This window comes from Lycium barbarum, chromosome 7, assembly GCF_019175385.1.
Source record: "Lycium barbarum isolate Lr01 chromosome 7, ASM1917538v2, whole genome shotgun sequence".
Lineage (NCBI taxonomy): Eukaryota > Viridiplantae > Streptophyta > Magnoliopsida > Solanales > Solanaceae > Lycium > Lycium barbarum.
The window spans coordinates 116741932-116756275 of record NC_083343.1 but is presented as its reverse complement, the minus strand read 5'-3'; positions in this window follow the sequence as shown (position 1 = coordinate 116756275).

Here is a 14344-nt window from a genome sequence, read left to right as displayed (position 1 = left end):
AAATTACCCAATTTAAAAAAAAAAAAAATTACCCACTTTTTTTGTTGACCCACTCCGCCCGACCCACCTATCATCATCATCAAGCTCTAGCTTCATCTTCTTCCATAGAGAAAAAACAAAAAAGCAAGAACACGCCCAAATGATAAAATCCCAAAACTCACTTCAAATTTCATCTTTAAATCCAACTATACATGGTTTATAAGAGAAGTTTAAACTATACATCTTAAGGTGTTGAATCTGTCTTTGAGTTTGAATGTGTTTTCTATTTATTTTAGTTCATAGTTATAACTAACTTGAGTTAGTTTTTTTTTTTCTCTTCTAGTGATGATCTAGAGCCCGTTTGGATTGGCTTATAAGTTGCTTATAAGCTGTTTTCAGCTTTTTTGAGTGTTTCGCTGGCCAACTTAAAGTCATTTTGTGCTTAAAATAAGCTCACAAAAATAATTGGGTCCATTTGACTTAGCTTATCTAAAGCAGCTTATAAGCTGAAAACAGCTTATAAGCTAAAAAAAATAAGTTAGACTACCCCAACTTATTTTTTTTAGCTTATAAGCTGCAAACAGCTTATAGGCATAAGCCCATCCAAACAGGCTCCTAACCTGCTACTTAAATTGTTATTCTCACTCCTTTTTTTTTTTTTTACTGTTTTATATTTTTTCGTTATTAACAATTTTTCTCGACATCTTTATGAAATGCCTAATTCATTTCATTTTTGCACCATTCAGATTCTCTCTCATCCAAGTATATAGTTGCCCTAATACCATGTGCTTTTACTGCAGCAATCCGTCTTAAGACCTGGCAAACGTTGGGTTTATTTATCGCGTTTACTTATTAGACAGAGGTAAAGATGGGCGTGACGATGATGTTGATTGAATTCTTTTCAGTTACTCCTGATGATCACAAAACATTATGTACAACTTCTTATCAGCCAGAGCTAAAAATTGCGATACAATGACAGTTTGCCTTCTTGTGCCAAAATCTCCATACTAAATAGATTTGAAAATTCTGCTGCAAGTGGTTGAAAAGCTGTTTGAGTTCTTAAATCCAACTCAGTAGCACAACTCACATCATGAAACATTTACTAGTACTATAATAGAAGAATTCTGCCTAGATATTTAGAAACTATAGTGTATTTGCTCATGCTTGCAGAAAATTTAGTGAACAGAGTTGTTTTCGTAAGATGAAAATATCTCATTTGTCTATATGTGAACTAGCCATTTGGTTGAACAGACAATTATTTTTATGAAATGAATAAATCTCATATGTGTATATGTGAGCTGTTAATTTGATAGTAGCATAATCCAGAATTAGACTGGCTCCTCTCATTCAGCATCTCTCCTTCTATGTCCGTATACATCATAATGTATTATATTCCCAACTTCAAAACAATGACAAGCATAGGTAGCCTCTTCAAAATTGGCCAATTCTTAGATGAACAAACGCAATATTATCTGGCTAAGTTAAAATACTTAACAAGGAAAAAGCTCGAGACTTTTCCGAAAAGATAGCAGAGAAAGATCTTGTAAATTAGGCATATCATCAAGTTTCAAGGTACTACCATCCTTGTTTCCTAGTACAATTTGAGGCTGCTTGTCAAGAATGCTGCCTTGGCATTGTTTAGTTAAATGTTGTTGCATCTTGGAATACAGTAACTGGAGGCATTGTGCGCAATGAGCAGATTAATGAAGCTATGAGGTGCTTCCTTCAAACGCAAATAGAGAATGTGTCCCCTCAAGTTGTGGGTATGTGTCCCCTCAAGTTGTGGGTGCACCAATATTTAGAGTTAGATTTAAAGATTAAATTTGAGGTGAGTTTCGGGATTTTATCATTTGGGTGTGTTCTTGCTTTTTTTTTTCTCCATGGAAGAAGATGAAACTAGAGCTTGATGATGATGATAGGCGGGTCGGGCGGGGCGGGGCGGGTCAACAAAAAAAGTGAGTAATTTTTTCTGAAATTGGGTAATTTGAGAGGATTTGGGGATTTCCATCCAAATAGGGGCATAAGTGTGAAGTTTGAAGACGGCAGGGGTATTTTTGTTAACTTTCCCTAACGAAGGGTATATTTAACTAATAAAACAAAGTAGAAGGATATATTTGACCCTTTTCCCAATAAACTATTATATACTCTCAATACTTTTCTATAACATGTATTTGCACTGCTATACGACAACGAGAATTCGAGCAATAATAACGAAAAGAAGAATAATTAGTCACCACTCTATTTATTTAGTCAAAGATGTATTTACCAGAATACATAATTATGAAGGAAAACCGTGAATATATAAGTTGTGGAATACCATAAACTCTGTGGAAGTCAGACCACTTTTCCACGTAGAAAACGAATCACTTTTTCAAAAAATTGGCGCGAACCTCATTGGGCCTACCGCCCCTGTGGTCGATCATAGGGCTCGATTCTTACATCAGTCTCACAAACAGAACATGATTGAACTATTTTAATGAAAAAGTTAACTGTAAAAATAGTTAAATTAGTCAAACTTGTGACCTTAACACCTTTAGCAACAACAACTAGTGCTACTCAACCTAGATAACAACAATATAGCCAACTCTTCCTCAAAAGTATTATTTCTTCTTCCTTCATTTTCAACTTTCCTAAATTTCTCAAACACATTTTCAGATATTACAACATTTCGACAAAGCGGACACGTAGATTGCCCCTTCCCATGCATTAGCCATTTTTTCAAACAACTTTCATGGAACATATGATTACAACCTTCAAGCTTTCTCCCTTTATCTCCATACTTGAATTCTGATAAACAAATTACACATTCAAGTGGCTCTTCATCTCTAATTAAATAGTTAATTCTTCTGTAAACAAATTTGGAGCTCATCCCATCTATATTTTCCTTGTACCTGTTTCTTTCGAGTTGTCTTAGTCTGTATGAATTCAAGAAAACAAAAGTTGCCAATATGATGAATTTTAATGCTTCAGGAAAATATGAACAAGAGAAAGTGGTGATGAGTTCCTTGAAATGAAAGTAGAGTTTAGTGATAGCTCCCATTTTTTGTACAAGAACAATGTTATCTGGGGAAATAAAGAAGAGTTGTTTTTATAGGTACAAGAAATGTTGTCACTGTAAAAGTTTTCTATTCGAGTATTTCTAATGTTGTACTATTTTGACTTTAGAGGTTCCCTTATTGATCACGTGTTATTTATTTATTTAAGATATTTAATACGGACAAAGTTACCTTTTAAAAAAAAATAAATTGTTATCTGAAATTCACTAACCCAATAAATTTAAATTCTTGTCATGTAGGGTCCCGTAAAGGGGAAGCTAGTGGTATCTATCAGAGATTTTTCCATTGCGTAGTCTCGAATTTGAAACATCTGCTTAAGAAACAAAGAATCTCATATATCCCATCAGGCCATCACATCTCTCAATAATACACAGTTAGTAATTCACCTATTTATCAATGATCGAAAGTAGTTTAGAAAATGCAAAAATAAAAGCAACGTCCAAGTCAAGGAGCCAAAGAATAATCAAAGGAAGAATAACGTGCGTTAGTCACGGAAGTCAAGTTTCTTTTGTTTACTAGTCAAGAATATTAGGCCAAAGTATATTCAAACAAAATAATTTTATTTTCTAACTTGTTAGACAGTCAAAATATAAGAACACCGAGAAAAAGATAAAATTCCCCCTTCATTATCCGTACTTCCAGTCAAAATAATACTCCTCTTAGTAATATTCTTTTCTTTTCGATTAGTTAAAAAAAAATGATTTCTTTCTATATTTAATAAAAGTTAGATTTAAGCTTCTCGTTATAGCCATACAAAAATCTACTTATTTTAAATTACAAGTTCTAAAAATATTTATTTGTGGGAGAGGAAATAGGAAACAAATATATGTGGGGGCTGTTTTATGCCAACTTATTAAAATTTGGCTAATCTATGTCAATTAGGTCTAAGAGTTAGCACACCATGCCAAATTCCCGTTTTCGGATCCCAAAACTAGTTCTTCATTATTTTTAGACATTTTATTTATTTCTAGGGGATGGCTATATTCAGAATTTCAGACTAAAATCCTTAGAAATTCATGACTTGTCAGTGGGTTTGACTTAATAGACATTTTAAAGTTAAAGATTCTTTATTCAAATTTCAGACAGTATTAAATAAGAACTTTATCAGTTTTCATTTGTATGCTAAGTTCAGTTACAATTTTTAGCCAGCTAAAATATGGTGCATACGGGTAATACAGGTTGAATGTCTCACAATCTGCCCCAATTTAGAGGCGTAACAAGTTGATATCAGAACCTAAATTTAGTTATCTTAAGAAATAATGAGTTGTATCTCGTAAAGTTCTATATATGAGTGTGTAGGGCGTGTCTCTGTATGTAATGTCTCTGTGTGTAAGCACTATTTGCTTAATAAGAAAAAGAGGTATTGTAAAGGTTTAGAACTCTAATTAGCATATCCTAGAAAATTTAATGTAAAACTTACACAGATAGCTACCTTTTAATATGTTCTAACAATTTATAGCTACAAGTTGCAAAATTACAATTCGTAACTACTTTTGTTGTATTTCTGGTCATTTTCGTGTTTCGAAATACAACGAAATACAATGAAATACAAAATCGCTGTTGAGTTTGGTCATTTTTGTGCTTTCGAAATGCAGTGAAATACAACGAAATTCAAAATCATTGTTGAGTCTGGTCATGTTCGCGTTTTCGAAATACAGCGAAATACAACGAAAAAAAATCACTATTGAGTAAAAAACGGCTATATACATTGAAAACATGTGTGAAAACGGCTGTATATACTGAAAATATACTTGGTGGGCATGAAGCTAAAACAGCAAAAACTTAGGGACTATGGGGCAGCACATTTAATTAAAAAAGGTGGGGTAGCTATGAAATGTAAATTTTGAATAATATAGCTACTAAAGTTAAACATTAAAAAAGGTAGTTACTATCCATAATTAAGTCTTAGGAGTAGCAATGACAAGTAAATTTTACAAATTTTCCATTGATTGAAATAAATTTTCTACTACTCCATGTTACTCCCTCCGGTTTATAATAAGTGCAGACTAAGCTTTTTTTAGTTTAGTTCAAAATAAGTGTTCACTTACGTAGTCAAGAAGGAATTAATTATTTTATTCCAAATTTACCTCTATTTAGATAAGTGAGTTTTTATGTAATCAAGAAATTATATTAATTAGGTAGTATATAATTAAGGGTAATTTAGTCAAAACATTTTTTTTTTTGTAGGTATTAGAATTTTTATTAGTGGATGTACAAAAGGCGAGTCCGGAATCAAAATGACCCAATAAAAACCCAAGTGAACCAAAATACCCACAATTGTTTTTTGGTACAAACGTACCTTTAGCGCAGTAAAATATTGCGCTAAAGGACTTAACCGTAACGGCGCCGTTAAGCCCTTTAGCGCAGTATTTTACTGCGTTAAAGGATATTTCTTTCTCTCCTTTAGCTCAGTAAAATACTGCGTATAGGAGTCCCTATTTTCCCAAAACAGACTGTTATTACATTTTCACACTTTTTACGTACTTTAGCCGTATATATATCATGCTTTGAGACTCCGGAACTTCAATATTCTATATAGGACCCCTTTTATGCGATTAATAAGGTAGGCTCAATACATCAAGGATACGCAAAAATTCGGATTGTTGCTTTAGTGGTTGAAAAGTGCTCGAAGTCCATTTTTGTTTGAAGACTTGTAGTCCTTAGCTTTACGTTATTTATGTTTTAGGGTTTCGTGTTATTTTTAAATTAATGCTTAACTTTATTTCGAATGTGTTACGTTTTTTCTTAATTATCAATTTAGTAAGTGACACTCTATAAACAATAATAAAGACTAAGATAATATTATAAATATAAATAGAAACCCTTTAAATATACAATATTTACTTAAACTGTACAAGATTATTGTATATACTAGTGGGTCTCATATGTAGTATGCTATAGACTATCCTTAAGCCTAAGGCTCATACCATCCCCATCGCCCGCGTCATCGTCTCCATTGCCCTTTTTCCTCTTAATAACAGGGCGCTCCAAGTCATGATCATCTCCTCTTCCCCTCGCCCTTGGGCCCTTGACTATAACGTACTTCTTCTTGGGATCTAGTCCCGCTAGCTCGCTCAGAACCTTAGACTGAGCTGGGTCTGGAAACTCGACCTCTTCCTTGTTGAGAGTTGCCACCGCAGGCGCCGAAGGATAAACCTGAAAAATATATAATAATTAGTACAATTTCTTATTTATTCAATTGAATACATTAACGTTTGTTGAATAATCAAACCTGTGTATCGACGGCGCCTGAGTAGGCTCCTGAGGTGGGTTTGTAAGCTCCTGAGATGGGTCTGGTGCTGAATATGATGTAGTCTCCTGGACGAGATGCTGTTCGAGGTTCAAATAAAGGTTAAAAAAATTAAGTTAATATTCACCTTGTATTGAATACAATTGATTTTAAGTAAAAAGCTTATATGTGGCTTGATAGTCTCATGAGAAGACACTTCTAGCTCGGCAGGCTCATGAATAGGCTCCTGAATGGGTCGCTCCTGTGGCCCACTGGCGACGAATCCTAAAATATGAAAAATTATGAAATAATAAGTAACATATATATTTAAAATAAGTATTTTAAACAATCAAATATGTATTTTAAGTATTCACCTTATATTGAATAAAATTGATTTCAATAAAAAGCTTAGCTGTGGCTCGACAGTCACATGGGAAGACACCGTTGGCTCGGCAGGCCCATAAGAAAACGCTTGAGTAGGTCGCTCTTGTGAACCCACTGGCGCCGAATCCTAAAATATGAAAAATTACGAAATAATAAGTAACATGTATATTTAAAATAAGTATTTTAAATACTACCCAGGAATAAAAAGTCATCGAAGTCAAGAATCCTGGGTCCGTCTAGATTCCTCACAAGCCGCTCATCAGCTAATGATTCGCGTAATGCCACCCAATTGAAGTCATCACTATCCTCCATGTACGCATTCTGGCTCGGCTGAGATGAAGACCCAGGTATCTCAACAAGTAGGAGCGTCGGCGTAAACGTAGGTGACTGTCCAGGTGAGCTTGCACTGGATTAGAACGGCTGCGGATGGACTAGAACGAGAACGGCCTCATCTGTCTTATCTACTAGATGATGTCTTCCACCACTAGGTCTTCTAGCAGCAGCACCGCGTCCTCTGGCAGCACTGCCTCCTCCTCTGGCAGCACCACATCCTCCTCTTGGCGCTACCTGATACTCAGCCTCTAGAACACGATCATCCATGCGGCTAAACTCTCCAGCCTGCCGGATACCATCCTCGAATATCCGTACAATCTCCGCCGCAAGCCTCGCAACCCCGGGGTAAGGCATATGCTCTAACCTTAATATGCGTATTCGTTGTACGGCCACCAGCTGCATTTGTGTTCAACAGTAAAATAAAGTTATTTTTAAAACGTAACAATTAATACAATTAAAAAAATCTAAATACGATAAAATTACCAATGCCTTGTACTGCCCCGCGAGTGCTGAGTATCCTACATCGCTTGCGGGACGCAAAGCTAGGTTGACGATCAATTGGCGTGTGATCCGATGATACCAGAGCATGTAATCCTGAATGAGAGTCAAATGACTGACCACTGCTAAAGTGTCCAACCTGTGCTGCCAACGGTGGAGCTGGACAACCATGAAAGCCAGAAATGCATCATCAACAGCAACCCAATCGTCCCGCTGGTAGTGTCGGAGCTCATGACAAACGTCAGGGGGTATACTCTGTGTATGCCCAAACTGTCGTAAGACGCGCTCAGGCATGTGGTCCTCAATGATGTTCAGGTGTATCAATGGACAGCGCGACATCCACACACCCCTGACCTGCCCTACAAAAGGCCGACAACCCATTCAATATAGCAACGTACGACGTCCATATAAATAGCTGCATAACATATAAATACAAATTAGTGATCACCAAGTAGAAAAGACGTTTAATTAAATTAATAATGTAAAGCTATATATTTTTATCGCATCGTCCGTCATGTGATCAAGCTGGTCCCGGAAAAGAAGAATACTGTGGCGCATATCCACATCCTGGTCAAAACCCGCCGTCCACCTCCTCGTATAGGGCATGTCAATATCGAGCTGATGCCTAGATACGGGCTGAAAAGGCAGCATCCTCTCCCACGCCCATAACTATAAGCGATATTAGAAAATACGATTTTTTAGTCGTCGTTCAAGAGGTTTGTTTACATTAAAGGAACGCACACTTAAAATATTACCTAGAGAAGAGCAAAAAATCCATACACATCGCTGACAACACCAATCGACGCTTCGGCATAGGCATTTGTAAAGGTACGCCAAAATAGCACCACCCCAGCTATAGTCTCCCAAGCAGTCCAGATGCTCCAAGAAGACCAAATATCTTAAACCCACAAAGGCACCCGATGAGTTCGGGAACAAGATGCCCTCGAATATAATAAGCAGGTATAAACGGGAATGACGATCAATAACGTCCTGCTGAGTGTCGTCCTCAACAAGAGGCTCTGCCTCCAAATAAGTGCAGAGTGCATTAATCTTCACCCGACTCTGTTCCGAGATCTGGGCCGCATCATCAGGCATGAAGTGGGTAAGCCTAGTCAACTCCGTCACCCATGTACTACTAGGAGGAGGATCGTACCGAGTGTATAATGGTTCTCTATCTACCCGCAATCCAAACAGGACCTCCACATTCTGAGGTGTAATCGTGGCCTTACCGGTGCGAAGATGGAAGATATGTGTCTCTGGCCTCCATCGCTCAACATGGCTATAATGAGCGCCCAATCATGCCGTACCCGACTAACGGGAACGCAACGATAGATACCGCCTCGAAACAATATCTCTAAGACACGGGGGTGTGGGGAGCGCTCGTGTAAAAGAGCCCATGCTCTCTGTAGCTTACAGGGATGGAGCCTAGTCGATATCCCTATAGTACCAGCCCATAATAACTCTGACCTATTATTGTCTTGCAAAGACAATACTGATCTATCATCGGGCCCCGGGTGAACAGCGGGCCCCGGCTGATCATTGGGCCCCGGGGAAACATTCGGATCCATGAAAGAGTCGGGTTTGTAGAAACTAAATTAGTCATTATTATTGAAATTAAAGAGAAATTATATTAACTAATTAATCATTTGTAGGGAATATGTGAATTATGTTGTATTATATCTTGTGAATAATTAATATGGGATAAACAATTTCACAAATAAATAAAGTAACAATGCCATAATTAACATAATAGGAGATTACTATATTTTTTGTAACTAGTCTCTATGTACGTGCGTTGCACGAATATTTCTTGTCAATTTTTATAGTATTATTTATATTCTATTGATAAGCAACTTGAAAAAATAATATCTAATTATTATCTTGAATACAATATTTATTTTGAATGTATAAAAATCAAATATTTACTGCCTCGCACGATTCTGAATATTTGATTTGGTAATTTTGTTATCAATCTTTAGTAGATAAATGCAGCAATGATACTTGTTTAGAACTCTATTTTGAATATGTGATATATTTTTAGTTAACCAAATAGCCAACACAAATATGATAAAATTAGACTAAAAGAGTATATTCGTCGACCACATATTTTTCTAGAAACTTTGAATTTTATCGTTAACGTATCTATTTATGAAATTTATAATAATTTTTATTTCCGTGAACATAACTATTAAAGGAAGAACTTTAACTATTCTTTTTAGATAGTCTTTTTTTATTTAACATATATATTCACACTTTTAAAATAATATAGATTTAACAATTCATAATCAATTAACAAAATAATAATTCACAAACAATTAACAAAATATCAATTCGTAATCAATAATTAGCAACTAATTAATTAATAATTGCATATTTTACAAATAATAGTACATTGCTATCATAAACAATTCATAAACAATTAACAAATTAACAATTCACAAATATATAACAAATTAACAATTCACATATAACAAATTAACAATTCATAAACATTTAACGAATTAACAATTCATAATTATTTAACAAATTAATAATTCATAAACATATAACAAATAATAAATTAGCCAAAAAAAAAGGGAACAGTAGCAATAGCTACTGCCCATCCCGATCAAGAACCAAAAAAAAATTGATTTTTTTTCTTGGGAAATTAACAACGATTAAATGTTAAACATGCTTAGAATATAATGTATATAGCAAAATAATAACAAAAGTTCATAGTAGAAAATCTTAATCAAAAATTTCTGCAGGGTTGTTTTAATCGAGTTGTACGCCGCTTTTTCCAAAATTCGAGCTTAGAATCTTGTTCCTTGACTTGAATATACCGAGAATCTAAACTTTCCCGATGAAAATTAACAGAAAACGACGTGTTATGAAGTGGGGACCACCTTGAAATTGCCTCCGATGGCATTTTTGAAATATTTTTGGCCGTGGAGGGGACCAGTGGTGGAACCTGATCGGGTTTTATGTTGGTTCCTATATACTGCGCTAAAGGAGAGAGAGAAATATCCTTTAGCGCAGTAAAATACTGAGCTAAAGGTACTTTTCTATCAATTTTTTTTTTAGAATATTTTGGTTCACTTGGATTTTTATTGGGTCATTTTGGTTCCGGACTCACAAAAGGCTAAGTTGACACTAAATTTGAACCGGGTGGAGTAGTTCACAAAAACTGAGCATTCTTTTCTAGAAATTAATTTGTGGTACATACATTATTACAGATCATGACCATATTTCAATCATTGCAACTCTAAATTTGGATATTAAATAATTTACAATACGAATAAAGAATACATCACTTGATATGAGAATTCAATAAGTTTGTGACTGTATTCGGAGATTGAAACATTTGATTATCTTCCATTGCTTCTAAGTTTTCCTCTACCTAACATTATAAATTGAGTCTCCATTAACACAAGAAAAAAAAAAAGAATTAAACAGAACAAAAAAGAAAAAGAAAAAAATCAGAATGTCTTTCTCAGTTTCTCATTTCTTCATACTTAGCCTTCTACTAATTTCTTTTACAATCTCAGTGACTTCAGTGATCTTATTTAATTATGAAGTTAGTATTTCCAATACAACTCCATTTTTAGTGGATACAAATTGCACTGTAGGAGGAAATAATATTGGCTCTCACTCAGTGCTTTTCAAAGAAGATTACAATATTGATATTCCAATAGTCGTCAAAGGAGATAACACAATTATATGTGACATTACTATTCATAGTCAAGGTGGAGATAAACATGGAAATTTCAATTTATTTGATTTTGGTAGAGATGCAAGCTCTTCTGAGGACAATGTTTGTCATTGGAATATAGAAGATGATGGACTTTGTTTTGTGGTTGGTGATCATTGTCAGTTGCATTTTAATTGGGATAGTAACTTAGTGATTTGATGTAATGTTGATGAACTAAAATTTAGATTTATGTAATGGAGTTGACATGCTCATCTTGAATGGGAAAAATCAAATAAAATATTATTAAATTTTTTAGTTTGGGTTAGAATGGCACATTAGTACGGGGGAAATTCAAATAAAAAATATCATTGAAAATTTCAGTTTGGGTTAGAGTGTCACATATCGAGTGAGAAAATGAGATGTTATCTACTTTTGAGGTTGAGTAACGTCTTATTTCTTTTCATTTAAATAAAGTCTAAATATCTGAATTTAGATCTTAACTCATTAAGTATATCTATAGTTTTTGTAACGACCCGTTTGTCTGTTACAGTACTTTTGACCCTGTTGACTTTTTCCTGAGCTTTGTTAACATATATTTGACTTGCGGGGATGGGTGGTATGATTTCTGAGGCCATCGGATAAGTATTAGATAGGTTTTTGTGAAAATAAGCTTTAAAGTGAAAAATGTTTGACTCAAAGTTGACTTTTGGGTAAACGGACCTTTTTCGAAAATCCATCGATTCCGAGAGATGCGAATGGTCATTTGTGACTTGCGGGCATGTTCGGTTCCCAATACGTTCAGGTGCGATTTGGGACTTGGGTTGGAAAGTTGGTTTTAGGCTATTGGGGGTTGACTTGGTCAACTAGACCTCGTTGAAAATTCTGAGGTCACGAGTGCGTTCGTAACGTATTTTTATGTACATTTACATATCTGATTTGTGTGTATGAGACCACGAGTGATAGTTAAATTGCGGGTTGAGACTTGTGGATTGAGTCTAGGCGAACCGGCTTTTCATTTTGAATTACCGTGACATAGTGATGCCTTATGCGAAGAAAGGTAACGTGTCACCTTCAAAGATTTATGCCTCAAGGACCGTGCTTTTTCTGCAAAAGGACGGTTCTTTGAAGCCTCTGGCCATTGAACTAAGCTTGCCTCATCCAGATGGAGATCAATTTGAGTTAAAAAAAAAAAGTAAAAATAATAGCGTATTCTTGGGGAAGTGTGGACTTCCGTTCCTTCAATATTTATGTTCCTTTTATGGATTTTAGGTTGGGGTCGGGTTGAGACTTTTAGTTAATTTTTATTTATCCAATTTTTTTTTTTTTAAAATAGAGTAAAAAAATGAGTTTTTTTTACTATAAAATGATTTAAGGACACCGGAAAGTGATTTAGTGACTTTTGTGTTAGAAACGATAATTAAGCGACTTTTGTAAAAAAAGTAATAGGTAAGTGACCATATGTGAAATTTACCCGTCTCATGATGGTATGATATTTGCATACTGTATTATGTAAATTGGCGAAAGTGGAGTATAAAACTAATTAATGTTTGAACTATGGAGAATTATCGCAGAGTAAACTCTCTAGGATAGTTAAAAGTAAGACAATATGAATAAGAAGAGTACTGAGTTGAAGTAAAATTGACAAGATTGTGACTAGAAATGAATTTTGTGTTTTCAAAAATCTAAATTAATGGTCACTTTTACAATCAAGCAACACTACTAGTAGTCAATCATTACAAGAAAATTATTACATTTGCTAGCTCAAAACAATTAAAGCCATTCTTGGCTACTATTATGTATCTTTATAATCACATATTGCATGTTTGCTACCTGCACAACTAAGCAATTGTCTAGTAGCGCAATTGACTTTCTTCCCTAGCCAAGAATAACACTTCCCAGAACCATAAGTCTTGTTATCTTCCTCAACAACCAATTTCTTGTTGGTTGTTTCAATTTTGGTTGTCTTCATCTTCTCCTTATGAAGTTTCTGCATTACATGAATTTCAGCAATTTGTGCCATGGAGCTCTCTGTTTTCAACAAATTGAAGTACTCACTAACTAATATTGACAGTTGTGACATTATTGTTTCTGGTATTTATTTATACTTCCAGGGCTGCTTGGGAAGCAAGGAAACTGTGAAATATGGGAGAATATAATAATGAAGAGCCAGTCAGCCAGCTGACCAAAATTCATGTACTTGGAGACCAAGTATTTTCCTAAAATTTGACCACGTGTACAACTAAGGTCTTTTTCTCTAATTATTTGGTACTCGAAATTCACTGATCTGACTAATTCAAGATGACGCTGGATAAACCCACTCAGAAAAGATAAAAACTTTCTTCCAAGAAATTTATATTTTTCAAAACTCGTGCCCAAGACCCTGCTTAAGGGTGAAGGGGTTCAATCCACAACACATCCTGGTGGTCTTTTTTTTCTTTTTACAAAAATCGTAGTTTAGGGAAAACTTAGACATGTACATACAATCCCTAAATAGAATTATCATAACTTAGACACGTACATACAATCCCTAAATAGAATTATCATGTTTTTAACCAGATATGTATTTAGCAAATTAAGCCTAAAAGAAATGACATTAAGTAGCCATCTCCCGAAATCTTTCCATTTTTCCATCTTTCATTTCATATGTGTCTCTCTCTATTTCATTCTATTTCTTTAAATCTATCCTCTGTTTTCCCTCTATTTTATTCCAACTCTTTATATCTCTATAATTAATATCGATATTCTATCAAAACAATATCCCATATTTTTTTTAAACAGCTCCGTTGATTGAGCATGATAATGGATATCAATTTCAACTCAAAATACGTCATATACATAATGATTTAAATCAAATAAATGGGTGCTATACATACTAATATATATACATATTATTCCAGCTATTTTGGGGAAATTAATTGAATAAAATTTTTGAAGAGAGAGAATTTGAAAATTTAAAGCTATCTTAAAGGAAGATTTTTCTGGTTATGAGATACAAATTTTGTAATATGAAACGTGAATATGAGCCACTAGGTGCCAATTGTTAGGGTTTGCTCTGAATTTCCTATCTTATTTGAATTTTGCCATGATTGTATTTTACTACAAAAATGATTTCTTGGTAGAAAAGGTTTTCTTTATGGAAAAGAACTCTACTATATTTATTCCTTGAAGGAGAAGATTTAGACTTCTATAAATAGA